This window comes from Petaurus breviceps, unplaced genomic scaffold (genome assembly GCF_028583685.1).
Source record: "Petaurus breviceps papuanus isolate PSGF00001 unplaced genomic scaffold, PetGlider_PUasm1.0 181, whole genome shotgun sequence".
In the NCBI taxonomy this organism is placed as follows: Eukaryota; Metazoa; Chordata; class Mammalia; order Diprotodontia; family Petauridae; genus Petaurus; species Petaurus breviceps.
This window is the reverse complement of record NW_027185784.1, coordinates 27,819,503-27,845,101: the sequence shown is the minus strand read 5'-3', so window position 1 is coordinate 27,845,101 and position 25,599 is coordinate 27,819,503. Positions and strand designations below refer to the sequence as shown.

Here is a 25,599-nt window from a genome sequence, read left to right as displayed (position 1 = left end):
AGAGAGAGAGAGAGAGAGAGAGAGAGAGAGAGAGAGAGAGAGAGATCCTACATGAATATCATAGTCAAATTCTGAAACCCACAGCTCAAGGATAAAATATCAAAAACATCAAGATTAAAACAATTTAAATATGGTGGTGCCACAATTAGAATCACATAAGAACTAGCAGCAGAGACATTAAAGGATCACAGGTCTTGGAACACAACATATCGAATAGCAAAAGAATTAGGACTCTGGCCAAAAATATCATACCTTGCAAAGTTAAATATTATCCTGAATTTTTTTTAAATGGATGTTTTGATAAACTCTCAGACTTTCAAGACTTTTTTCAAAAAAATCTCAAACTTAATAGAAGATTAGACATACAAGAAACAAGAAAAATATAAAGTACGTACCGAGACTGATTATAAGGGATTCATAAGGACAGACTGTTAACTATATATATGTGTGTGTGTGTGTATGTATATATGTATATGTGTATATATATATATAATGTAAAATATATTCTAAGTTTCTTATTAATAATTGGGTAGCTCATATGAAAGATTGGGGTAAACCTGAATATGATATGAATTTTAAAAGTAAGACCAATTAGGAACAGCTAAAAAGATTAACTATCTTATGCAAATGAGGTACAAGAAGAAGAATCAATATAGAGGAATTAGATGGGGAAGGAGGACAGGTAGTTCTGGCAACCTACTTTCACTGGGAATGGGTTTAACAGTAAACAATAAATATATATTTAGAAGAGTATAAATGTCTTCTAAATTTAGAAGAAATAAAACAGCAGGGGCATAGGGAAGGAGGAGAGGACAAGAGAAGGATCTTTAGAGGGGAGAATGAGGAAATAGGTAATAGGGGAGTATAGAAGGGTATTTAGATTTATGGGAATGGGAAGATAGGGGAGAGATCCTTGGAGGGGAATAGGCAAGTAGCAAGAAGGTAAGGCAGTTTGTAGAAGTAAAGTAGAGGAGGCAGGAGGGATACAAAGCAAGATATATACAAAAATATTTTTTAAAAGATCAGGAATAAAATATGTTTAGGAAATTACATATCTATATATGTATGTAGATATATATATATGTGTATGTACATATTGATAGCTACAGAGAAACATATATACATTTTATTGTAGCCTTCTGGGGGGTAGGGGGGAGGAAAAAAGAACAAAGTAAAAAAGTGCACAACAGAAAACTCACAAGAGAGGGGCAGAATCAAGATGGAGGAGTAGAAGCAGGACCTCCCCACTGCGCCAGCTCCAACCTTTCCCAATCCATGTAAAAAGGGGACTCTAAACAAACTTTGGAGCTGCAGAACCCACAACATGACACAGAGAAGCTAACCTCCCACTGAGGAGAGCCCAGCAGGCTAGCAGGAATGGGCCAGCGCAGTGCTCTGGGAGCCAAGCCCAGCCCCACCCAAGGCTTTAGCCCCAGGGCAGGCCTGACCAGCCTCAGGCTGGAGGGACTACAGATCGGCAGCAGCTGTGGCAGTTTCCAGATTTATCAACACATAGATGTGAAGGACAAATTGAGAGGTCAGTGCAGTCGGGACTTTGGGACCCAGTAAGTGGGAGTGTGTGGCTTTTGCCCCCGGGGCGAGAAGCCGCTGAGACGCCCAGCATAGCCAGCCAGTGCCATGTGGCAGCTTCAGCACCTGGCCTGCAGAGCGTAGGGGGACCAAGCACAAGTCTGAGGGGTAATTGCTCTTGCTTTAACCTTCTTGGATCTGGATTGCAGTCTAGGGTGGAGGTCCTGGGGTGTGTGTCCAGCTTGCCAGAACCTGTGGAGGCCTCAGAGAGGGCACCCACCTAATACTTCCAGCAGCTGAGAAAACCCCAGCATTTGGGAAGAAAGCTCCCCTGTCTGGTGGCAGAGTCCTACTGTAGCAAAAAGCCCAGGGGTCAAGTGACTGAGGGGCGACATGACCAGGCAAAGGAAACAAAGCAGACAGAAGATTCCAACATTAGACTCCTATTTGGGGGACAAAAAGGAGCAAAGCATGGAACAGGAGGAAGACAATGAAGTCAGAACTCCTGCACCAAAAGCTTCAAAGGAAAATACTAGCAGGTTACAGGCCATAGAGGATCTTAAGAAGCAGATAAGAGGGGCGGCCAGGTAGCACAGCGAGTAAGAAAACTGGCTCCAGTGTCGGGATGACCTGGAGATTGAATCCCAGGCTCAGACACTTAGCACCCACCCAGAAAGACCTGGCCATGTAACCTTGAGCAAGTTACTTAAGCCCGATTGCTTAAAAAAAAAAAAAAGAAGCAGATAAGAGAAGTGGAGGAAAAAATGGGAAGAGAAGTAAGAATGATGCAAGAAAATTATGAAATGAGAGTCAACAGCCTGACTGAGGAAAATCTCACCTTAAAAAATAGACTAACACAAACGGCAAAAGAGGCTCAAAAAGGAAATGAGGATAAGAATGCCTTAAAAAGCCAAATTTGCCAAATGGAAAAAGAATCTCAAAGGCTCAATGAGGAGAATCATTACTTCAGAATTAGATTGGAGCAAATGGAAGCTAATGACTTTATGAGAAATCAAGATGCTGTTAAACAGATCCAAACAAATGAAAGAATAGAAGGCAAAGTGAAATATCTCATGGGAAAAACCACTGACCTGGAAAATAGATTCAGGAGAGATAATTTTAAAATTAATGGACTACCTGAAAGCCATGATCAAAGTAAGAACCTAGAAATCATCCTCCAGGAAGTTCTCAAAGAAAACTGCCCTGATGTTTTAGAACCAGAGGGCGAAATAAAGGTTGAAAGGATCCACCGATCACCTCCTAAAAAAGATCCCCAAAAAAACTCCTAGGAATATTATAGCCAGTTCTGGAATTCCCAGATTAAGGAGAGAATATTACAAGCAGCCAGGAAGAAACAATTTGAATATTGTGGAAACACAATCAGGATAACCCAGGATCTGGCAGCTTCTACACTGAGGGATCGAAGGGCTTGGAATATGATATTCCGGAGGTCAAAGGAGCTGGGATTAAAACCAAGAGTCACCTACCCAGCAAAACTGAGTATCATGTTTCAGGGGAAAATATGGTCATTCAATGGAATAGAGGTCTTTCAAACATTCTTGCTGAAAAAAAAAGAGTTGAATAGAAAATTTGACATTCATATACAAGAAGCAAGAGAAGCATGAGAAGGTAAACAGGGAAAAGAAATCATAAGGAACTTATCAAAGTTGAACTATTAACATTCCTACATGGAAAAACAATAATTGTAACTTATGAAACTTTTCTCAGTAGTTGAAGGGAATAGAAATATATGTGTGTGTGTGTGTCTATACATGAGGGTATATGAGCATATGAATACATATGTGAATGTGTGTATATATGTTTACAGGTATTCATAGAAAACTCACATGAAAGCGAAGAAAAGATGGACAATTACCAACACAATGTATATTGTTTATCATATAGGCTTTCTTGAAAGGAAAACTAATTGTTATATATTTTTAATCCTCTCATGTTCTGCTAAGCATTCAACATTTTTTTTTCTTTCTTACTTTCAATTTAAGTTCCAATATTTAAGTTTGTGGTACATTTTTATTCCTTTTCTCTACTTTGTATTTGTCTTCTGGCATCTGAGTCTAAAACAATTTTTATTAAACTACTCAAGTAATGATGAGAATCTTAAGAGTACTGACACCATTTTCACATATAAAAAGTAAACAGTTTGATCCTAAATCCTTTATGATAGATCTTTAATGTTTACCTTATGTTTCTCATATATCAAATTTTCCATTGAGTTCTGGTCTTTTTGTCACAAATACCTGAAAGTCTTTCAGTTCATCAAGTGTCTTTTTTTTCAGTCAGGATTAAATTCAGCTTTGCTGGGTGAGTTATTTTTTTTATCATAACTCCAGCTCTTTCACTCTTTGAAATATAATGCAAGCCATATATTCTAAGTCTTATATTATTCTAATTACAACTCCTCAGTATTTTTTTCTTAGTTGGAACATTTTCTCCTTAACCTGGGAGTTTTGAAACTTGGCTATGCTATTCCTATAAGTTTTCATCCAGGAAATTGGTGAATTTCAGGCTGTGATTGGTGATTTTTTTTATTTCTACTTTACCTTCTCATTCTAGAACTTCAGGGCAATTTTCCTTAATACTTCTTTGTAATATTACATCAAGGCTTTTTTTATCAGAATTTTCAGAAAGTTCAACAATTCTTATATTGTCTCTCCAAGATCTATTCTCTAGAGCCATTGTTTTTCTACTGAGATGTTTCACATTCTCTTCTATTTTTTCATTCTTTTGATTTTGTTTTATTATTTCTTGATGTCATATAACATTATTAGCTTCCCCTTCCCAATTTTAATTTTTGAAGAGTTATTTCCTTCCTTTATTTCTTGTTTCCAATTGGTTTACCTTTTATTCCATAATTTTCTTTATTTTCTTAGATTGGTCTTATTTTTTACCCTTAATTTTGCCTTGATCCCTCTTATTTGATTTTGAAGTTCTTTTAAAGTTCTTTCATGAACTTTTTATGCTTATGATCATTTGACATTTCTTTTTGAAGTAATAGTGGCTTTTTTAACATTATTATCTCCTGCAGAATATGAACCCAAATCTTCTTTATCCTCATAGTAGTTGTCTGTAGTTGGGCTCTTTCTCAATTGCTTACTCATTTTTATTTTTGTTTTATTTTATTTTTAGCAGCTTAACTTTTGTAGTCAGACTCTAGTCCCCAGATGTGAGGAGTAGTGCCCCAGGCCTCAAATCCTTCTTACTGTTAGTTTCTGAAGTAGGAAAGGTGAAGGGGGGTGACCCTAAGCATTCCTCTCTACCTGTAAGCCATACTCCAAGGCCCCAGCCACTTTGTCACAAAAATACTCTTGGTCACTTCCAAAGTTGCAGACTTCAGCTCCCCCCTTTCCCCTGGAAGCAGGACCAGGGAATCTCTTCTCTTGCAAGTGCCTACAGCCAGTAGAGTCCCTGCCCCTCTGCTATGGCATTCACCAAGTATGTCTTTACTCCTCTCCATGCACAGTCACAGGCCATGATGGTGACTGATTAGCACAGCTGGACCTGGCATCCCAAGGCAGGGAAGGGTCCTTTGGTCTTCTCTAACCTCCCACACTGTCCATGAGGAGAAAGTTCCTGAAACTGAGGCTGCCTCCCAACCCAGCTACCTCATAGCTTGTTTTTTGTTGATTTAGGGGACCTTCCTGGAGGTACTTATACTTTAATCTGGTCAAACTTTGCCCTTGAAGGTCGTTTTCCTGAGATTCTCTCAAGTTATTTCAGGAGGAAAACTGCTTTACCCTAATTTCTATTTATTTCTGCCACTCTATGTTCACTTTCAGATGATGTTCTGTCTGGGTTGTGGAAGAAATTTGGAAAGCCTAGTATATTTTGACTGACTCCACCATTTCCTCAGAATTTTCTCCCAATGATCTTTTAATCACCACATCTAGTAGCTTTTTTTTTTCCTCAAGCCTCATCCTTATTGAACTCTCATCCTTTGAAACTCTCAATTGCCAGAGCTAAGATGACTGAATAAAGACAGGGACTTGCTTGAGCTCTCCCTCAAACACCTTAAAATGCCTTTAAAAATGATTCTAAACAAATTCTAGAGTAGCAGAACCCACAAACATACAGAGTGAAACAAATTTCCATCCCAAGGCAAGGAGATTACAAGGGTCTTTTTGCTAGCACCAAGGCAGGACTCTGTTGCTTTGTCCATACTCAGATCTGGGTCACAGTCCTGGGTGGCAGTCCTAGAGCTGGAGGAAAATTAGCACAGTGGAGCTTGTGGCCACAGTGGGGGGAGGAGGGGAGAAGGGGGTGGGGGCGCTCCTCACAGTTCCAGGGCAGAAAAGAGTGCTTGCAGTCACTCATAGACCAGACCACAGGCCAGGGGAGTAATAAACACCTCTCCTAAGATCATACCATCTTGGAAGAACTGAAAATTTACAGGTCCCTAGAAGTATCTCTTAAAACAACTGCACAAAATCCCCAAAGCTTGGTACAATGCACCCTTCATCCTGGAAGCAGAACCCTACTTTAACAAAGAATTCAAAGTCAAGAAATAAGCTGGGGAAATGAGCAAAGAAAAAGAAAAAATTCTGGACTATAGAAAGCTACTGTGGTGACAAAGAAGATCAAAACACATGCAAAAGAAGACAATAAAGTCTAAGCTTTTTCATCCAAAGCCTCCAAGAAAAATATGAATTGGTCTCAGGCCATTAGAGAGCTAAAAAAAAAAAGATTTTGAAAATCAAGTAAGAGAGGTAGAGAAAAAATTGGGAAGAGAAATGAGATTGATGCAAGTAAATCATGAAAAACAAGCCAATGGCTTGATAAAGGAAATACAAAAAAATACTGAAAAAAATGACACTTTAAAAAACAGAGTAGGCTGAATGGTAAAGGAAGTCCTAAAAGCCAATGAGGAAAAGCAAAATCAGCCAAATTGAAAAGGAGGTCCAAAAACTCACTGAAGAAAATAATTCCTTGAAAATTAGAATGGAGCAAATGGAAGCTAATGACTTTATGAGAAATCAAGAAGCAATAAAACAAAACCAAAAGAATGAAAAATAGATGACAATATTAAATGTCTCATTGGAAAAACAATTGACCTGTCCAACAGATCCAAGAGTGATCGTTTAAAAAGCATTGGACTACCTGAAGACCATGATCAAAAAATAGCCTGGACATCATCTTTCAAGAAATTATCAAGAAAAACTGCCCTGAGATTCTAGAACCAGAGGGTAAAATAGAAATTGAAAGAATCCACTAATCACCACTGAAAGAGATCCCAAAATGAAAACTCTCAGGAAAATTACAACCAAATTCCAGAGTCCCTACATCACATAGAAAATATTGCAAGCAGTAAGAAAAAAAAATTGAAGTGTCATGGAGCCACAGTCAGTATAACATAACATTTAGCTGCTTCTACATTAAAGGACAGTAGGTCTTGGAATGATATTCTAGAGGGCAAAGGAGCTAGAATTACAACCAAGAATCACCTACCCAGAAAAACTGAGTATAATCCTTCAGGGTGGAAAATGGTCATTCAATGAAATAAAGGACTTTCCAGCATTCATGATGCAAAGACGATAGCTGAATAGAGAATTTGATTTTCAAATAGAAGACTCAAAAGAAGCATAAAAAGGTAAACAGGAAAGGGAAGTCATAAGGGACTTAATAAAGTTAAACTGTTTCCATTCCTACATGGGAAGATGATATTTGTAATTCATAAGATCTTTCTCATTATTAGGGTAGTTAGGAGTATATATAGAGGACACAGGTGTTAGTGTAATATGAAGGAATGATGTCTAAAAAATATAATTCGTGGGTGAGGGAGGAATGCACTGGGAGAAAAAGAGAGGGAGGAGTAGAATGGAGTGAATTATTTCACTTAAAAGAGGCAAGAAAAAGCTTTTACTGTGGGGGCAAATGGGGGAAGTGAGAGAGAGTGAGTAAAACTTACTCCCATCAGAATTGGCTCAAAGATGGAATAACATACACACTCAATCTCTTACACTACAAAAAAGTAGGAAAGGAAAGGGATAAGAGAAGGGGGGTGATAGAAGGGAGGGAAAATTAGGGGAGGGGGTAGTCAGAAGCCAAACACTTTTGAAGAGGGACAAGGTCAAAGGAGAGCAAATAGAATAAATGGGGTGGGAGGATAGGATGGAGATAAATACAGTTAGCAATAGTAACTGTGAAAAAAAACTTTGAAGCAAGCTTCTCTGATAAAGGCTTCATTTCTTAAACATATAGAGAACTGAGTCAAATTTCTAAAAATAAGAGCCATTCTCCAACTGATAAATGATCAAAAGATATAATCAGTTTTCAGATAGTGTAATCTCTGTTCTTCAAACCCCTAATTCAACCCCTTCCCTCTCTTTCAGCACATATGACCTCATCTTCTACTTTGTCAAGACAAGTGAAACAACCAAGCATTGACTCCTTCAGCTTTCTCTTCTCTACTTCAGTATCTCTTCCCCTCCTAAAGATAAAAAATTCTGAAACCATGAAAGAAACAAATTCTCCTTTTTGTATTTGAGAGGGAAGTAGAAATATTAGGCAAACCTAAGCAAATGCTATATATTTTCATATCTCAGTTCACTTTGTTAGTTTAGGCACATAAAAACATCATGTATAACTTGGTTGTTCATAAGATTTCACGTTTGGCCTATTACATTTTCATATAAATTTAAGATAATAATTATAAAATTATTCTATGAACTTACCTCTAGAAGTGTCCATTTTATTATTAGTTGTAGCTCTAAGGGGCTGGACTATAAGAATGTCTTCATTTTGTGGCAACAAGGTGGCACAGTGAATATACCACCAGCCCTGGAGTCAGGAAGAGCTGAGTTCAAATCCAACCTCAGACACTTAACACAAAAAAAACTAGCCTTGTGACCTTGGGCAAGTCACGTAACCCCAACTGCCCTGCCTTCCCCCCTCCAAAAAAACAAACAAACAAACAAGAATGTCTTCATTTCAGACTAACTGGTCTACTAGCTATTCCCTAAATTTGGCATTCTGTCTCCCACCTCAGCAACTGCTTTTAGCCTTCATGTCTTGAAAAGCTCTAGATAGATAGATAGATAGATGATAGATAGATAGATAGATAGATAGATAGATAGATAGATAGATAGACAGATAGATAGATATACACACACAACAGATACACATATACATACATACAACATATATACATGTATGTGTATATGTGTGTACATGCATGTATGTATATACCTACATATGTTGTGCCTGGCTACCTGGTTTTCCCATCCCCCAACTTCAGCCCTCCCTCAGGGAAGTGAGCCGACTGCCAAGTCGGTTCTACCCTCTCCCCACCAATCTCTGCCAATATCCAGTCATCTAACCTCCACTGAAGTGGGCGGGCTTCCGGGTCAGGGAGACTTGGCACTGGTGAGAATTTTGAGGTGTGTACTGACTAATCACTGTTGGCTTCTGCAAGTTTCTGCTTACGTGGTATCCTTTTAAAAGACAACATATTGCCCATGCAGAACACTGTCTAATCTGGGCCTGACCTCGGCAGTCCTGTGGAAAATAAAGTCCACTTCCAAATTTTACTCTCAGGGATCTCTTGTCTCACTCCTTTCGGCACAACACATGTATGCTGTTTGTAAGCTTCCTGAGGATAGGGGCTTCGATTTTTATCTTTGAAAGCCTAAAGTCTCCCACTGGGGTTTACAGGTAAAAAGCACTCACCAAATAGTTGTCAAACTGAGCTTTTAAAACTGAAAACAAAAGAATGGATGGATTGCGATTTTTGTCTTTCTGTCTGCCACTCTAGCAATCAATAGAAGTTTGTTTTCATAACAAAGCTAAGAATACAAAAGAAAGAAAAAAGAGTAATAAAAACTTTGCCACTTTGAACTCTAATGAATCAGTTATTAGCTGTCACTAAAAGCTGTTCCTGCTTCCTCTGATGTTTAACTTTATCTTCTTCCCAAACTTCTGAAACCTGAAGATTTGCCCAGATTGAATACATTTTCAAACATTTTCTCTAGTCTTGCCAAGGTTAGCTCATTTCTTAATGACACCATCTGGTAAGATAAAGAGCACCAACTTTAGGGTCAGAGAATTTAGGTTCTGGCTCTGCTTTTGCTGTTGTTCAGTCATTTTCAGGTGTGGCCAACTCCTCATGACTCCATTTGGGGGTTTCTTGGCAAAGACAATGACATAGTTTGCCATTTCCTTCTCCTATATCTATTGGCAAGAACTTGTACTTTTTTGAGTCTTGGTTTCTTCATTTATAAAATAAAGGGCACCAACTATATGATCTCAAAAGTGCTGTCCAGTTCTAAATCCTATTAACCTGAGACCCAGAATCATGAAAAAGAGGTGTCCGTGAAACACTATGAGTTGGACCACCCTTGTTGGGATAGAGAAGATGCATGGAAGAGAGTGTAAAGGTGAGGGAAAGATGGTGACGACATACTTCACCCTACGAGAACTTTGCCCTAGATTATACCCTAGAGAGGTTTCATCTCTCTCTGAAGAAATCAATTCAATTCAATAAACATTTGTTAAACACTTAGCATGAGGCAGACACTGTGCTAAGCACTGAGGATATAAAAAAGAAAAACAGTCCCAGCTTTAATGAAAGGAGTTTACCATCTTATAAGGGAAAACAATATATGAAAGGAAGCTGAAAGGAGAGGAGAGGCAGGGAGAACGTAGCCTTGCTCAGGAGCATGATGATGGTGGAGTCAAACCAAGCAGTGCAGATGAATGGAAATGAAGAGCTGACTGGAAATTCTGAGTCTTCTTTAAATGGAGGCTATGGGAGGGGTTTGTGCTCCACCCTCCAGTCTTCCAGTAAGAGGGGCAGAGGTTACTGAGAATACTGATGAGGTTTGAGTACCAAAACTGATGTGCCCTTTAGATAGTTTTCCAGTGATGACCTTTTCCTGGGAGCATGGTAATAATGGAGAAGGATCTGAGGAGTGGAGGTGGTGGGAAATGGTTACAGGAATATATACATATATGCATGCATACATACATACATATATTCTATACATAATTATAAATAATATATTACATTGTTATGGTTAATATAGTATATTTAATTTCTATTACACATTACATTTTATACATTATGAATGTGTTATATAATATTATATTGTGTATAATGAAATATTAAATATAATTATATGTAGGAATATTTTAAATCATTAGCATAATTTCCATATTAGTGCCAATCTACTATACTTCTCTCCTGGTAAGAACATATGTGGAGCATATTATTAATTCCAAGTGTCAGATATTAGGAAGGACACTGTAATGTAATATCAAGCAAAGGCAACTTCCCAGGTTCAAAATACCAGCATAGGTGCTCTCTATTTTATTCAGTAACAAACCCAGAACAGAGAAGATCAAAACATGACATCATTCAAAATACAGCATTTACTAAGTGTGATTAAATAATCTCCAAGGCCTACCCCACCCCAGGACTTTCCAATCATTCAATCAATTACAAAGTCTCTGTTCCAAATACTTCTCCACCCCTAGGCTATACCTTAATTAAGTCCACCACAAAGCCCCTCTTCTCAAATGGAGATTAGTTTCCAAACATAAGTAAAATACATTCATTTGCTCAACCATAGAACACAAAAAGGTCAAAAGTTCCCCACCCCTGGATCACAATTGAATCTACCCCAGAGTTACATCAAGTTTAAACACAGCACTTAATACCCAAATGGAGGTCTTTTCTTCATCTTGACACGAGGCAAGTTCTCAGCAATCTTAGTTCCTGGGGAGACAAGGCTTAGCAAGGCCATAAGATACATTGCCAGTCCCTTCATGAATTCATCCTCTGTCTGTAGAACAGTCCTAGAACCCCTGAACACATTAGCAAAGCCCTCTCCCAGGATTTCTGTAAACATACAACAAGAAAATCCTTCTTCAGGGCTTCTGAACCAACAGAAAGGCTCCCAGACCCCTGCAACAACAGCACTGTCCTTCACCAGTGGACAGTATTCATTCTGTCTGCCGGACAGTCTCCAGACCCCTGCAACAACAGTACTGTCCCTCACCAGTGGACAGTATTCACTCTCAGTACTGTCCCTCACCAGTGGACAGTATTCACTCTCTGTCTGCAGGACAGTCTCAGGCCTTCTTAACCAAATGCCAGGTTCCAGGACTTCTTCAACAGGACAGTCTTTCACCAGTGGACAAATCTGGCAAAATAACATCAAAACAGACAGACAAAGTACCAGCAAAACAGCCATGTCTCCTCAGTCCTTGGCAGCTCAGGGGGCAGGTCTCAAAAGTCCAGGGCAATTCAAAGCGGCCACCAGCAATTCTTTTAGTCTCTCTCCACGAGGTGCAGCTTCCAAAAAGGACTTCCGCCTCTCTCTTGTCTCTCCAAATCTACATCACCAGCTCCTCCCACTTCAGGACTTTCTTTTCACATCAACAAGCCCATCCCACAGGTGGGATTAACAAACTCTGGGTTTTAATACAATCAATTTGAAAACCAAGCCAATACAGGGGAATCTTTAATTGCCATTACTATCACAGACACTGACAAGCTGGAGAGTATCTTGAGGAGGGCAACAAGAATGGTGAAGAGCCTCAAGATGATGCCATATGAGAACTGGCTGAAGGCAGTTGGAGCATTTCCTGAAGAAGAGAAGACTTAGAGAAGATTTGCATCTGAATTCGAATTTTTTTTTTGGAGGGCAATCAGGGTTAAGTGACTTGCCCAAAGTCACACAGCTAGTAAGAGCATCAAGTGTCTGAGGCTATATTTGAACTCAGGTCCTCCTGACTCCAGTGCTGGTGCTCTATTCACTGTGTCACCTAGCCACCCCCTCGAATTTTGAATAGACTGTTTCTGGACAAGGGACTAAATCTGTCCTGCCTTTCCCCAAGGAGGAGAATAAGGAACACTGGTGAAAGTTTCAAAAAGTTAAGGTGGTAATTACAGGGAAGATGGGAAGGAGTCATTTTAGAATTAAAGAGAGAAAGGGCACTTCTTTTTCATTTACCAGCCTATGAGGACAAAGTAAAAGTGTGGATATTAAAGAAAAATATATTAAAGAAGTATGAAGACCCATAATTTAGGAAAATCACTCTCACCTGAGAATTCTGCCTGTGTTGCTGCAGTGAACCCAGAAAAACCCAGAAAGGAAATGGAGCCACTTGAAATCTGCTATTGCCAAGAGCCCAAAATCATAATGTCATTCTGCTCCTCTGCAGTCCGTCCACCTGCTTCATGGTGCTGAAAAGAGCCAGCATTGTTGTCTGTCATAGCTTCTGGACTGTGCAACCTTGCTTCCAACCCCTCAGTCAGTTCATGTTTTCACCTGAGCATCTTTTTTCTTTTCAGAACTTCACACTGCCACTAGATGGTAGTATCTAAGCATATCCCAATAAGTAACTCTACAGGAGAAATTGTCATAAGAAGTTATCCCTGCCATACACACACATATGCTTTAATAGAATCTTAGAAATTTGATTACTGATTCATTTATTATCAATTGTAAATAATGATGAATGCTTTGCTTTTAAAAATTAAAATGCCTTATCATAAGAAAAAATAGCACACATAAAATCAAACAACCAGAAACCGTAATTCAATGCAACAAGCAAAGTGCTTTACAAATTGTATCTTATTTGATCCTCACAACAACTTTGGGAAGTAGGTGCTGTTATTATCCCATTTTATAGAGGAAGAAACTGAGACAGGCAAAGGTTAAGTGACTTGCCCAGGGTCACACTGCTAGTAAATGTCTAGGGCTGAATTTAAAATCTCGTGTTTCTGACTCCAGGTGCAACATGCAGTCCACTTAGGAAGGGTGCTAGAGTTGCTAATCACCAGCTCCATGTAATATACCATGGGAATAATGGAGGATGCAAATGCAAAAGCAACATAGTCCCTACTCTTAAAGGATTTACCTTCTTCTGGGGCCAGGGGAGGTGGAAGGACAGTCAGATAGAGAAACAGAGACAAAGAGAAAGAGAAACAGAAAGACAGACAGAGAGACAGGGAGACAGGGAGACAGGGAGAGAAATGGGGAAATAAACAGAGACAGAGAGATAAATACAGAGAAGGAGAGGACGATCTGAAAGGTCCTTGTATAAGAGGGAACACCTGAGATGAACCTTGAAAGAAACTAAGGATTCCAAGAGACAGAGGTCACAGAGAAGAAGGTGCATTGAGGGACTACCTAGGGAAAGCCCAGGAGGCACAGGATGAATTGGTGTGCTCAGGAGATAATTAGAAGGCCAGATTAACTGCTTGTACATGAAAGGAAGACTATCATGTGAACTGGGAAAGGTAGGTGGCAGCCAGATTGCAGGGGCCATAAATTTTCCAGACTAAGTATTTTATATTTTTCCCCTGGACCAAAGAGGGAGTCACTAAAAAAAACTTTTATCAGGATTACTAATAAATGGGGAAAAAAACCACTGGATTTTGAACCCAAAGTTCAAACCCTATCACATATTAGCTGTCTGACCTTCAGCAGATGATAAGAGGATAATAGATACAGAGAAGACATGGGCCTTAGTGGCCATCTGGTTCAATCCCTGAATTAAGATGTAGATGTGAGACCCAGGGAGATTAAGTAACTTGCTGATGGATCATCCAGGCAATAAGAGTATGAGAAAAGGTTTGATTCTTGTTACTTTGAATCCAGGGTAAATGTTCTTTCCCCTGAACCACCTTGCCTCCTCTAACCTTTCTGAGTCTCAGTTTTGTATTTTGTATATAAAATAAGGGTGATAATAATTGTACTAACTAACTCACAGGTTTGGGGGGATCAAATGAGATAAAGACATTTATAAAGCACTACATTCATGTAAGCTATCATTATACTTTTCCAACAAGTTCCCCAACCCCAAATCTTGTTCCCAGTCTTAGCAAAATTGTTTTTCCGATCTCTTTTCTAATAAATGCAGAGTACTTTTGTATGTAATAGGTACTTAATAAATGGTTGATTAATTACTATTTCTCTCCCACTCTACCCAATTCCACCCAACCCCTCATGCTGGGCAGGGCATTCATCTCCACCGGTGATCAGAGAGTTTCATACTAATGGGCTCTGGGACTGGAGTTACACTAATATAAAATCTTGTATTATTTTCTTGTTGGCCTTCTGCCTCTTCCTCTTAGAAAACTTCCTTATTTCTGCCAAAGCCCCTTGTATCATTCTGTGCCAGCTGAGAGATCCTATAAGTGAAGAGAAACTCTCTTCATAGAACTGAAATAGAAAAAGTTCTTTCATTTGATTTTCTGTTACAACCACTGCCCCCCACACACACACATACACACACATCCCAATCTTAAGGTTCTTAAGGCACTACCTGCCTTAAGGTTCCATGGTCTTCATTTTTTCTCCTTATCAGTTGTGAAACAGGACTGGCTCTACCCCCTTTTCCCTTTAGTATTTAACACAGTAATACATGCTGACTCTTCCAACATACACAACTGAGTTACAGCAATAACAACAACAAAAGATATGGACTTGTTTTCATGACATTGATGAAATGGCTATGAGCAGAACACTAACCTTCCCCTATCCCTTACAACTGGATAAACCTTGAGAGAACCTGCACCAAGCTAAGCATGGATGAATAAGAACAGTGGTCACTTTGTGTGCCTTTGTTCATTACACAGACTGAGCACCTACAGCCCTCAGAACAGCATGATGGGTGCTGGGACAATGGGTAGGAATCTACATAGAACAGACCAAGTGCTGGACTTTGGAGCCCTGAAAACTTGTGCTGAAAGCCATCCCATATGAGGTATTTAACTGTATGATTCTGGGTAAATCGCTGAGATTAGCATGAGATAGCATTTGTAAAGTACTTTGTAAACCTTAAAGTCCAATAGTAGCAACACAGGTAGTATCTATCTCACCCCTTGGGGAAATGATTGAAAAGTTGCAAAGAGGTGAGCATATAAATGAAGCATTCAGGAATGTCTGCATTCACAGGAAGAGGCAGAAGACCCATAAGAAACAAGCAGAGATCATGGATTTCAGTTCCAAAAGGTTAGCTATTCTAACTCCCTCATTTTGTACCTGAGGAAACTGAGCCCTACAGAATTTAAGTGATTTGTTTAAGGTCACACAAATAGAAAATAGAAAAGTCCAGGATTCAAATTCTAAATCTAGCCACTCTTTCCTCTCCAAGATAGAAGCCCAATTTAAAGATTTGAAAAGACAGTTGATAGTAAGAAAATGGAAGTACTAAGTTTGGACTATGGTTATGCAAATAATAATAATAGTAACTTATAGTTCTATAAATTCAGGCCCGATCACAAGAAACACTCCAAGAAACCTTCCCCAGTTTAAAGCCACCATATGGGTCAGCAGCCACTTAAAAACTTTGTCTCATGCCCCCAGGTTTTACCAGTCTGTCAGAGGACACAGTTCAAAACAAAAATATTTAATCAAACAGCATTGCAAATCAAATGACAAGAAAACTCTTTCCATGTATAAATGGGGTAAAGTCATACATACAGAGAACATATATAATTAGGAAACACATGTGGCTGGCAAACAGGAATAGAGTCACATGCCAGTCAGGACCCATGTGTGGCCAGGGCAGTTCATGTCTCCAGTACTGCAGGGCTGCTAATGTCATCTGATAGTGTCAAGCTTTAATCTGAGCAGTATCTGGAATCATGTCTAAGCTAAGCATGGCATCTCTGTTAAGCATCTCTGGTACCTGCACTGTTCTCAGCTGGGCTTCATCTCTTCTGGATCACCTACCAGCTCAGTGTTCCACATGCCTATGGAGGCTTTGACCCCCACACTAAGCTAAGAGAAGAAAAAAAATCAAGAAGTATATCTCTCTGTTAAGATTATATCTAGTCTCTTGACTGCCCATGTCCAGTACTGATTTAGAGTCTATCATCCCAGACAACTACCTGATTTAGTGTTAGAAAGTCCTAATAAATCCTATTTAATCCCACATGTGCTCCACCACTGCCCTCAAAAAAAAAAAAAAATTTTAAAGACTCTAAAAACACACACGAGTTATACAGAAACTTAGAAAATGAAGCTAACTTTGCTCCCTAAATTCTCTGTCTGGCATGAAAATGAAAATGAATAAGAAAAAAAGCTACCCAAGAAGGCAAGGTCATTGTCCTCTACCCTCTTGGCCCACATTGCTGATTTTATCATGTATATCTGCCAGAAATGAAAAAATTCCTGACTTCTCCTCTGTATTCTGGCCATTGCAAAATTTTACTGCCTCTCTACATAAATAAAAAGATATTCTTATTCATCAGCCTCCAAGAAGAGCAAAATCCCTGGGCCAATGGTTCCAGATGATTAAATCATAGCAATTTTAGATTCCAAAAAACAAAAACATTTCACCCTAGAGCAGCTCACCAAGTTAAAATAAATATTAAATGCACACACACACACACACAAAAATGCAAAATCACATCCTCTCCTATAGGACTTACTTTTGAAACACAGCAACTGAAAGAGTAGATGAAACACAATGCTTAGAGTATGAATTGATCTTAAATTGGGGAAATTGCCATTATTCAACTCAAAAACTTAATAAGCACATCAAATCATAGATTTAGAGCTGGCAGAAACCTTATGAGTCACCTAGTCCAGTCCCCTCATTTTATAGATTGGCAAACTGAGGCCCAGAGAAAGGAAGAAATTTGCTCAAGGTCACCCAGGTTATAAGGAATAAAGGTGGGATTTGAATTCAGATATTTGAATTCCAAACCCAGCTCTCTTTCTCCTGCACTACACTCAAAATGTTTTCTAGTTTTTCACTATCTTATTTCTGTAGCACCTCTTTCAAGGGAGTATCCTGAAACTCTTCTAGGAAAAGGTTAGAATTTTGCCCCTGAAGTTTTACTGTTTTTGTTATAAGTCAAACTTTTGTACTTTTCTGGGACCTTCAAGCAAACAGGGCTCAAAGAACGTAAATAGGACTCACGAGTAAAACTGGGCCATCTGGTCACCTTATCTTTCCGTTTGTGCCCATGGCACTATGTCTGTCTCAGGCTGTGAGCTGCCCAAGGGCAGGGACTATGTCTATGGTACTATCTTTGTACATCACCCAGCATAGGCCAAGGGCAATCAGCTATTTCATGAAGGTTTGGTGGTGATGCTGGTACTGATAATAACTAATTACAGTGCTTTCCTCAGTTGTGTTTTTCACTTCTGAATGTTGGATTTGTAAACAGCCAGTATGTGATGATGCCTTTGGGTATTAAATGCTGGCAGCCTGAGAAGGGGTGACATCAGTTCCTGGCAGGGGAAAAAGGAAAAGTTAGGAGTACTCTGGCAGTGATTTGCTGGGAGAAGTCAGGTGTCCAGGGGGCTTCCCTTGGACAAATAAAACCTTCTGGCAAAAGCATGGGGACAGACGGTCAGAGGGGAGAAACTATAAGGCTGACCAAGTGCCAGTGCACAAAGAAACCGACTAGATTCATAATGGAAAGAGTTGAGGGGAAAGTGTCAATTTACTAGCTGTCACTTGAAAATCCTTTTTTTTTTTCCTTTCATTAGAAAGGTGCTATAGAGAGTAGATCTGTATCATCTAACAATGCCCAGGAAGTTAAATTTAGAAGTAACATTTGTTATTTTATTCTGAGCTGGGTATTTTCCCCCACTGAAATTGAGTTGTTTAGATAAAAATAACTGAAATTTATATTGTACTTTTCTCTCCTTGGATACTGCAAGCATCCTGGGGGCAGGCCTTCAGCACATCATGCTTGAACTATCATAATAGCCTGCTGGTTGCTCTACTCACCACAAATCTCTCCCCACTCTAGTCCATCTTCCACTTGCTGTGAAAGTGATCTTCCTAAAGAACAAGTCTGACCATGTCACTCTTCCCTAACTCCACTAACTGGGTTAGAGTCTGACAACTATGTAGAAAAATTAGTCAAATGCAAAATTACCTGGAAGCTGGGAACCAGGAAAGGAGGAACCCTACTGAAAATGCATAATGGATTGATAGTAAGGCTAGTCTAGCTGGTGCCACAGTAATTGAAATGTAATTTGGTGCTAGATATACTAATGTGTATGCTAATGTTTTCTTGAGAAAATATAAGGACCTAGAAATGGAGACTACTGAAGTAGGCTGGTGATTCTGAGAGTAAAGAACCGCAAAGAACCTTGCAGACAATCAAGGCTCAAGAAAGTGTCTGAAGGTGATTCCAGATGACTGAGGAGGGAGTGTGCTGCCTAGTTCCTAATAGAGGTGAATTGCAGACTGAGACAAGCACTTTTGGACATGGGCAATGTGGAATTTGTTTTGCTTGACTATGCATATTTGTGACAAGGTTTTCTTTTTCCTTTTTTCCCCTCATTGGGGAGGAGGAAGAGAAAATAAATATTTGTTAATGAAAAAAATAGAATAATTGCCTTAAAAAAAAAAAAGCATGTGAACAGAGAGCCACAAATGGTGGGTAGTGTTTGATTTTGTATTTGGATTTTGTTGTATATAATAAACCTTTTTGGTCTTTCTTTTAAAACATGTGAAGGGATTTAGTAAAGAGAGGCAGGAGAATCTCAATTAGACTATTTTCTTATCTGTCAGAAAGGGAAATATCCCCCAAGGAAATTCTGCGGGCAGAATCCTGGAAAGCCCTAACATCCTGGTCCCAGGCTGGACCTAGAGCCCAAATCAAAAGGAACTTGCCTCCTTGGTGACAAGGAAAGATCTTAGTTTGTAATGGTGTTATAAGTAAAGATGAAATGGGATGTAGCACCAGCTAAAGATAACTGTTTAAAACTTGATTTCTATGTTAATTGCGCCAAACTAAAGAGAGTAATAGACTGGACTTATAATTACACACTTTTATATAAAAGTTTCACTGCCTCCTCATGATGTAGGGGTGACCCTGGGCTCGCCAAAGTCATACTCTAGCAGACCACAAACTCTGAAAGATTCTACCTTCCAGGTTAGAAAATCTTTGACCCTGGGCCTAGCATCACAGGAGGACTAACCTGAGTCCAGAGAAGGTCATCACTAGATGGGTCACAGGGTAATGAATTTATTTTCTAGTCATTTTTTTTGCCTTTGCCTAGATGTTGCTATTTGCTTCAGCCCTCACCAAGAAAATCATACATGCCTAGAGTACTAAAGTACATGTATATTAGACTCAAAGATATATACAGGAAAATAACCAGTGCCAGTGGTGTGCTGGTAAATGTTTGACAGTCTGCTCTCCAAGGGGGGGGGGGGGAGAGGGAGGAGGAGGGGGAGAGGTACAGACATGTACAAGCAACACATTTCCTCCATCACCTTCTTACATCTAAACAATCAAAAAAAATAAGTCAAACCCTGACTTGTATCATTTGCCTCTGAAAATTTAACAATCCATTCTCATGAGCCAGTTGGAGCTGGCTCCAGCACATCCCTGAAAACTGCTTTCTCCTATCCCACCCCACCCCACCCCCATTCTAAATGCTGACTGTGTATGGGGGACTGACTGGAATGATGAGGAAGGGGCCTGAAGGTGAAGCACATGGCAATGAACCAAAGGACAGAATCTTGATGTTCTCTGCAATGTTGACAGGAAGTTATAAACTCCTGTTTGGAGAGTAAGCTGAGCTATATTTTTGTCACATAAACCATATGTGAGGAATGCTAATTTTAAAAGTATTAGGTCAATCATTCTAGTTTTCAGCAGATCTGCTTCCCCTGGGATAGTTCTAAGGAGCAGAAAAGAGAAGGTTGGTTGTGGTCTTAATTCAGTGACAAGGCCAGCCATGAGTTTTCTGAAACTGTAGGATCATATGTTTCCACTAGACTCATAGAGGTCATCTAGGGCAGCATCTCTTTTTTTTTCTTTTTGGAGGGAGGAAGGTGGGGCATTTGGAGTTAAGTGACTTGGCCAAGGTCACATAGCTAGCTAGTTGTGTGTGTGTGTTGTGTCTGAGGCGGAATTTGAACTCAGGTCCTCCTGACTCCAGGGCCAGTGCTCTATTCACTGTGCCACCTAGCTGCCCCTAGGGCAGCATTTTTTAACCATTTTTGTACCCTGGACCCCTTGGCAGTCTGGTGAAGTCTACTCTCCCCTTCCCAGAATAATACTTTCTAAATGCACAAAATAAAATAGGTAGGATGACAAAGGAAATTAATCATATTAAAATGTAAAAAAAAAAAAAAAGTTCACAGACTGCAGGTTAAGAAACCCAGTCTGGTATAAATTTCTGATTGTACAAATGAAGATACTAAAGTCCAGAAATTGTGTCCAAAATCATATAGTCAGGTAAGTAGTAAATCTGGAATTTGAACTAAGATCCTTTGACTTCAAATCCACCATCCTCTTTACTGCACCCTCAGATCCTAGCTTTAGATCTAGAAGGGACTGATGGGGTACTTGAGTGCCTGTGCTTGGACCCCCATTCCAAAATCACATTTCTCCCTAAGCCTCAAAAGACCATCCCTGGCAGCTTCTCCCCAGCCCAAGGACACTATGCCAAGCAATTACTTATGAGTGGGCCCCAGCAAAAGACTCATCTCTCTCCCTGGTACAGTAACAAACTCCACCAATAAGAAGTATTAGCTTGAACCGGCTTTGTAGTGACTCATTCAGTACCCAATGGATTACCTATACCAACTCCCTACCTCATTATATGCATCCTGGATTCCTCTTTACGTGTAACCTAGACTTTAGCCATGTGTATACTCTCTACATTTATCTTGTCAAACAAGACATTGATGGGTGGCAGCCTGGGCAAATCCTCAGTCAACCCTGACCACTTAGTGACACAGCAGGCCTAAAATCACACCTCCCTGTGGCCCCACCTTGGGCTTTCCCCGGTGAAGGGTAAAAGGCCTGTGCACTAGATACAAAAAGTGCATGTTCCTTTAAGAACTGACCACTCCTTAACCACTCTGTAATCCTGCCCCAATCACCTAGCATATTTGGCACATATTTTAGTTTATCCTACATAAACTTTAACTGTACCCCTTTAAAGTCACAGGTTCCTTAAGAACTTTTGCCCGCCGAACAGTGTAACAATAAACTTTTACCAAATTGACTTAAAGATTGCTTGAGTTTACCAATTCATTTCAGACAACCCTGTCCAAGTACTCAGGTCCTGGAGGGGTCCCTGAATTTCTGAAACTGCAGCAGGACCTTAAGTGTCATCTAGTCCAGGGTGGCTAGATGGCACAGTGAATAGAACACTGGCCCTGGAGTCAGGAGGACCTGAGTTCAAATACGACCTAAGACACTTACCACAAAAAAACTAGCCATGTGACCTTGGGCAAGTCACTTAACCCCAATTGCCCTATCTTCCCCCCTCCAAAAAGCAAAATAAATAAATAAAAAGAAATTTCATCTAGTCCAATTCCCTCATTTGATAGGTGAAAAAATTAGGACCCTAAATCATTAGACCATGATAATTCTGTTCTCCCTAAAAAGTGTATGCCGCCCTGTGATGAAACTACTTTAAATATCTATTCTAAAACCCCAGTCAATTATCAGTTAAAAATATTTTGAGGGAAAAAATATTAGCCTTTAAAAAAATAATTTCTAGTGGCAGCTAAGTTGCACAGTGAATAGAGTACCGGCCCTGGAGTCAGGAGGACCTGAATTCAAATCCAGCTTCAGACACTTGACACTTACTAGCCATGTGACCTTGGGCAAGTCACTTAACCCCAATTGCCCTGCCTTCCCCCCTTCAAAATAAATAAATAATTTCTAGGAGAGTTTATGTTGGAGGCTGTCTCTGTAAAAGGCAAGTGTGTTCAAGATTTTGCTGTAGGCAACCTCAGGTATAAAAAGTGACAGTGTTTGTAGATACAAGGCAAGCATCTAAGTCAACAAACATTTATTAAATGCCCAGTGTGTGCTCAGCATTCTGCTACTTCTGGAGCCAGAGGTACAAAGATGAAACAGAACATAGACCCTGACTTCAAGAAGCTACATGAAGAGAGGGAGCAAGAGTGAGGCCTCTCAAGAAGAAACAAAGCAGATAAGGACAGTCAAGAAGACATTCGTTCCACAATTAGAGGGGAAGCTGTCCCCAGCCCCAATATTCTAACTTCCTTATAGACTAGGCCCCACTGAACAGCAGTCCCACTGTACCTACCTAGTTCTCCCCCTTCCCCCCATGTCCTAACTTCATATAAGCCTCACTGCTCCCTAGAACAACAGGTGTGTCCCTGAACTCTTAGTTCCCACAGAAACAGCAGGTGTGTCCATGTGATGGGAACCAAGCTACTGCCTCTCCCTAATCACAGCCCCCAGACCCATTCCCACAGAAACAGATGTGTTCTTGTATTCAATCACAATCACATCATCCATCTAGCCCAAAACAGGACCACAATAGCCAGCCAACTAGAGGTCAGCATGACCAGAATGTTTAACCACCAAACCATAGATGGGACCCCTTCTCCATCACCTAATCCCTTAACAAACTTCTCCTTCCTTTTTAATATTAATCATATTCCTATATTCTATGTAAATTTCTGTTATGTAATTGCATCTTTACCCTACAAAAATCCATCTTGATTTCTCCAAAGTTGTTAGTTCCTCTTGGAACTTAGCTCACTGCATGAGAGGCGTCAATCTCAATGCCTATACTTGGATTAGAGGTAGTGTGACTCTGAATTCTTTGAGATACTTCCACCACAACACATCATGAAACTCCAACAGTTTTTGGGTGGGCAGAGCCCCCAGCACAACAGAGATAACCTCATCATGGGGTTTTCATGATGTAACATCTGTATTATGTAAATAGGTTGGCTTTGCAACTCCCCATCCCTTCCTCAAAGTCTGGTTGATTACTCCTAGGAACTGTTATTGGCCGCTACATGCTGATTATAGTGCTGATGGAAATGGGACAACAGACTGCTAATAAATATCTCAATATCCCCTGCACCCATTCAAAGAATCACAGAAGTTCAGGGTTGGGATAGACTTCAGAAGTCATCTAACCAGCCATCTAATCCAACCAGGACTAGACAAAGGATCTCCACTATGACATATCTGACAACTGGTCATGCAACCTTTTCAAAGGACCTACAGTGAATGGGAACCCACTGCTTCCTAAAGCTGCCCACTCCACCTGACAGGCAATTCAATCCTGCTGAAGTCTAAATTGGCCTCTCTGAAACTTCTAGCCACTGTTTCTAGTTCTATTCTCTGGGCCTGAGCCAAACAAATCTAATTCCTCTTCAAACATTTGAAATCAGCCATTGTACCCCTTGTACCGCTGTGTCTTCTTTTCTCCAGTCTAAATATCCCCTTTCAAATTCTTCCCTCAACAGATGCTCCTAGGGCATGAATTCAAGGCATTCACTATGTTGGTCACCCTCCTCTGCATACACTCCAACTTCTCAAAGTCTCTCTTAAAATATGAACAGTGCCCAGAACTGACCACCATGCTTCAGGGATAGTCTGATCAGGTCAGGGTCCAGTAGGTTTCTTATTCTTCCCTGTGAGTTCAGGGTGGGGATAGTGGGCCTCATGGGAAAGACAGCTTGGGGGAGTGGAAAGAACACTGGATGTGATGCCAAGAGACCCAGATTTCAATCCTGGCTCCGATACCCACCAGCTGTGGCAACTCATATAACCTCTCTGTGCCTCCTCTAATTAGAGATTAATTTGGTCTGCCAAGCTCTTCTTTCAAAATGCAAATACCCCCTGAGAGAATTAAAATTGTAACAGAGATAGAATGATTAGCTGGATAAACCAGTGTAGCAATTGCCCTGTTTTTCCCTTGTTGCCTGCCTGGTGGAGAATGAATAATAATATATTACAAAATGACATGTAGAATTTACTATGTAATTTTTTTTAAAAAAGCAAACATAGTAAATTAAAGATTCGCTGTCTCACATGGAATCCTTTTTGTGTTTTGTGGATATGGAAATGCTCGATGGGGAGGAATTTTAAATTCAGAATTTAAAAAAATTTTAAAGCGTACATTATCAAAATAAGGGAGAAGAGGGACCTCAAAAGAAGAAAGAATCAGGATAGGGCAAGAAGCAAGGCAAATCATAAGTAAAGTTTATCTTCTCATCTCTTCTAACTTTTCAGTCTCACCTCTTTTCCTTTCTGTCTTCCTAATTGGATTTCCCAGAGCCCCTAAACTCAGGGACCCAACCTGGGCCTGCCTTTAACACTACAATTTCTATACTTCATACACTCCCTCCCATTAAAATTGACCTATTCTATGTCTGATGCATTTAAGCCTTAACAAAGTAACCTGATAACTGAGCAGAGAGACAAATGTGTGCTACGGCCTGATACTTTAACCTTTTTAATAAAGAAAGTTTCGCTTTAGAAATGGGCTTCCAAAAACAAAATGCTTAGCTCAAGGGTGGAAACCACCCTACCAGTAGATCAGATCAGTCCTAAAGTTTAATTTCCTCTAGCTTCCCTGGCAGGAATGATCAGAGATTGAAAGGTTCCATGCCACTCCATGTTTGTAGGGAATGCAGAAAGGGGTCAGTAGAATAGTGCTGAGGCCCAGGACAACATTGGCATGATGGGGATTTGTTGTCAAGGCTTACAAGGTAGTTCCTGAATTGGTCTTCTCCTCTTTCCCTGTAGTGATATCCTTTAATTTCTCTCTTTCCAATCCTCTTGACTACATCTCTCCTCCCTTTAAATGAACATATTATGGAACAAAAATTAATCTTTTATTTGTTGAATTTATTAAATAAGTTGCTGTATTTCTTGTTCTCAATTCATAAATGCAGATGAACATTTCATATTTACCTTTTCTTAAAGAAACTAGTCTATGTGGCACAGTGGATAGAAGGCTGGGCCTGGAGTCAGAAAGACTCATCTTCAAATCTGGCCTGAGACACTTACTAGCTGTGTGACCCTGGGCAAGTCATTTAATTGTGTTTGCCTCAGTTTCTTCTCCTATAAAATGAGCTAGAGAAGGAAATGGCAAACCATTCCCAGTATCTTTGCCAAGAAAAGCCCAAATGAGGCCAGGAAGAGTCGGACAGGACTGAAAATGACTGAACAGTAACAAGAAAAAGCCATGTGGTACAGTATAAAGGACTTGGAGTCTGAAGAGGTGTGGGTTTAAATGCTGCCTTTAACATATAATTACGAGTTGTGTGAGCATGGACAATTCACTTACCCTATCTGAGCCTACACTTCCCTGGAAACAAACTAACATATAT

At 39.9% G+C, this 25,599-nt stretch overlaps 1 protein-coding gene across 7 annotated transcripts in view; it reads right to left on the bottom strand.

Moving 5' to 3' along the window:
* The window catches only part of LOC138160705 (olfactory receptor-like protein OLF3), a 650,404-nt gene that overhangs the window by 619,947 nt on the left and 4,858 nt on the right, over positions 1-25,599 (bottom strand). For 3 of the 7 annotated variants that reach the window (XR_011168193.1, XM_069087458.1, XM_069087459.1), the window contains exon 2: positions 8,220-8,325. The exons of 3 other annotated variants lie outside the window; for them this stretch is intronic. The gene's annotated coding sequence lies outside the window, so the exon portion shown is untranslated. Of the gene's footprint in view, positions 1-8,219; positions 8,326-9,213; positions 9,330-25,599 lie in introns of all 7 variants that reach the window. One more of the 7 variants, XM_069087457.1, reaches the window with a different exon arrangement.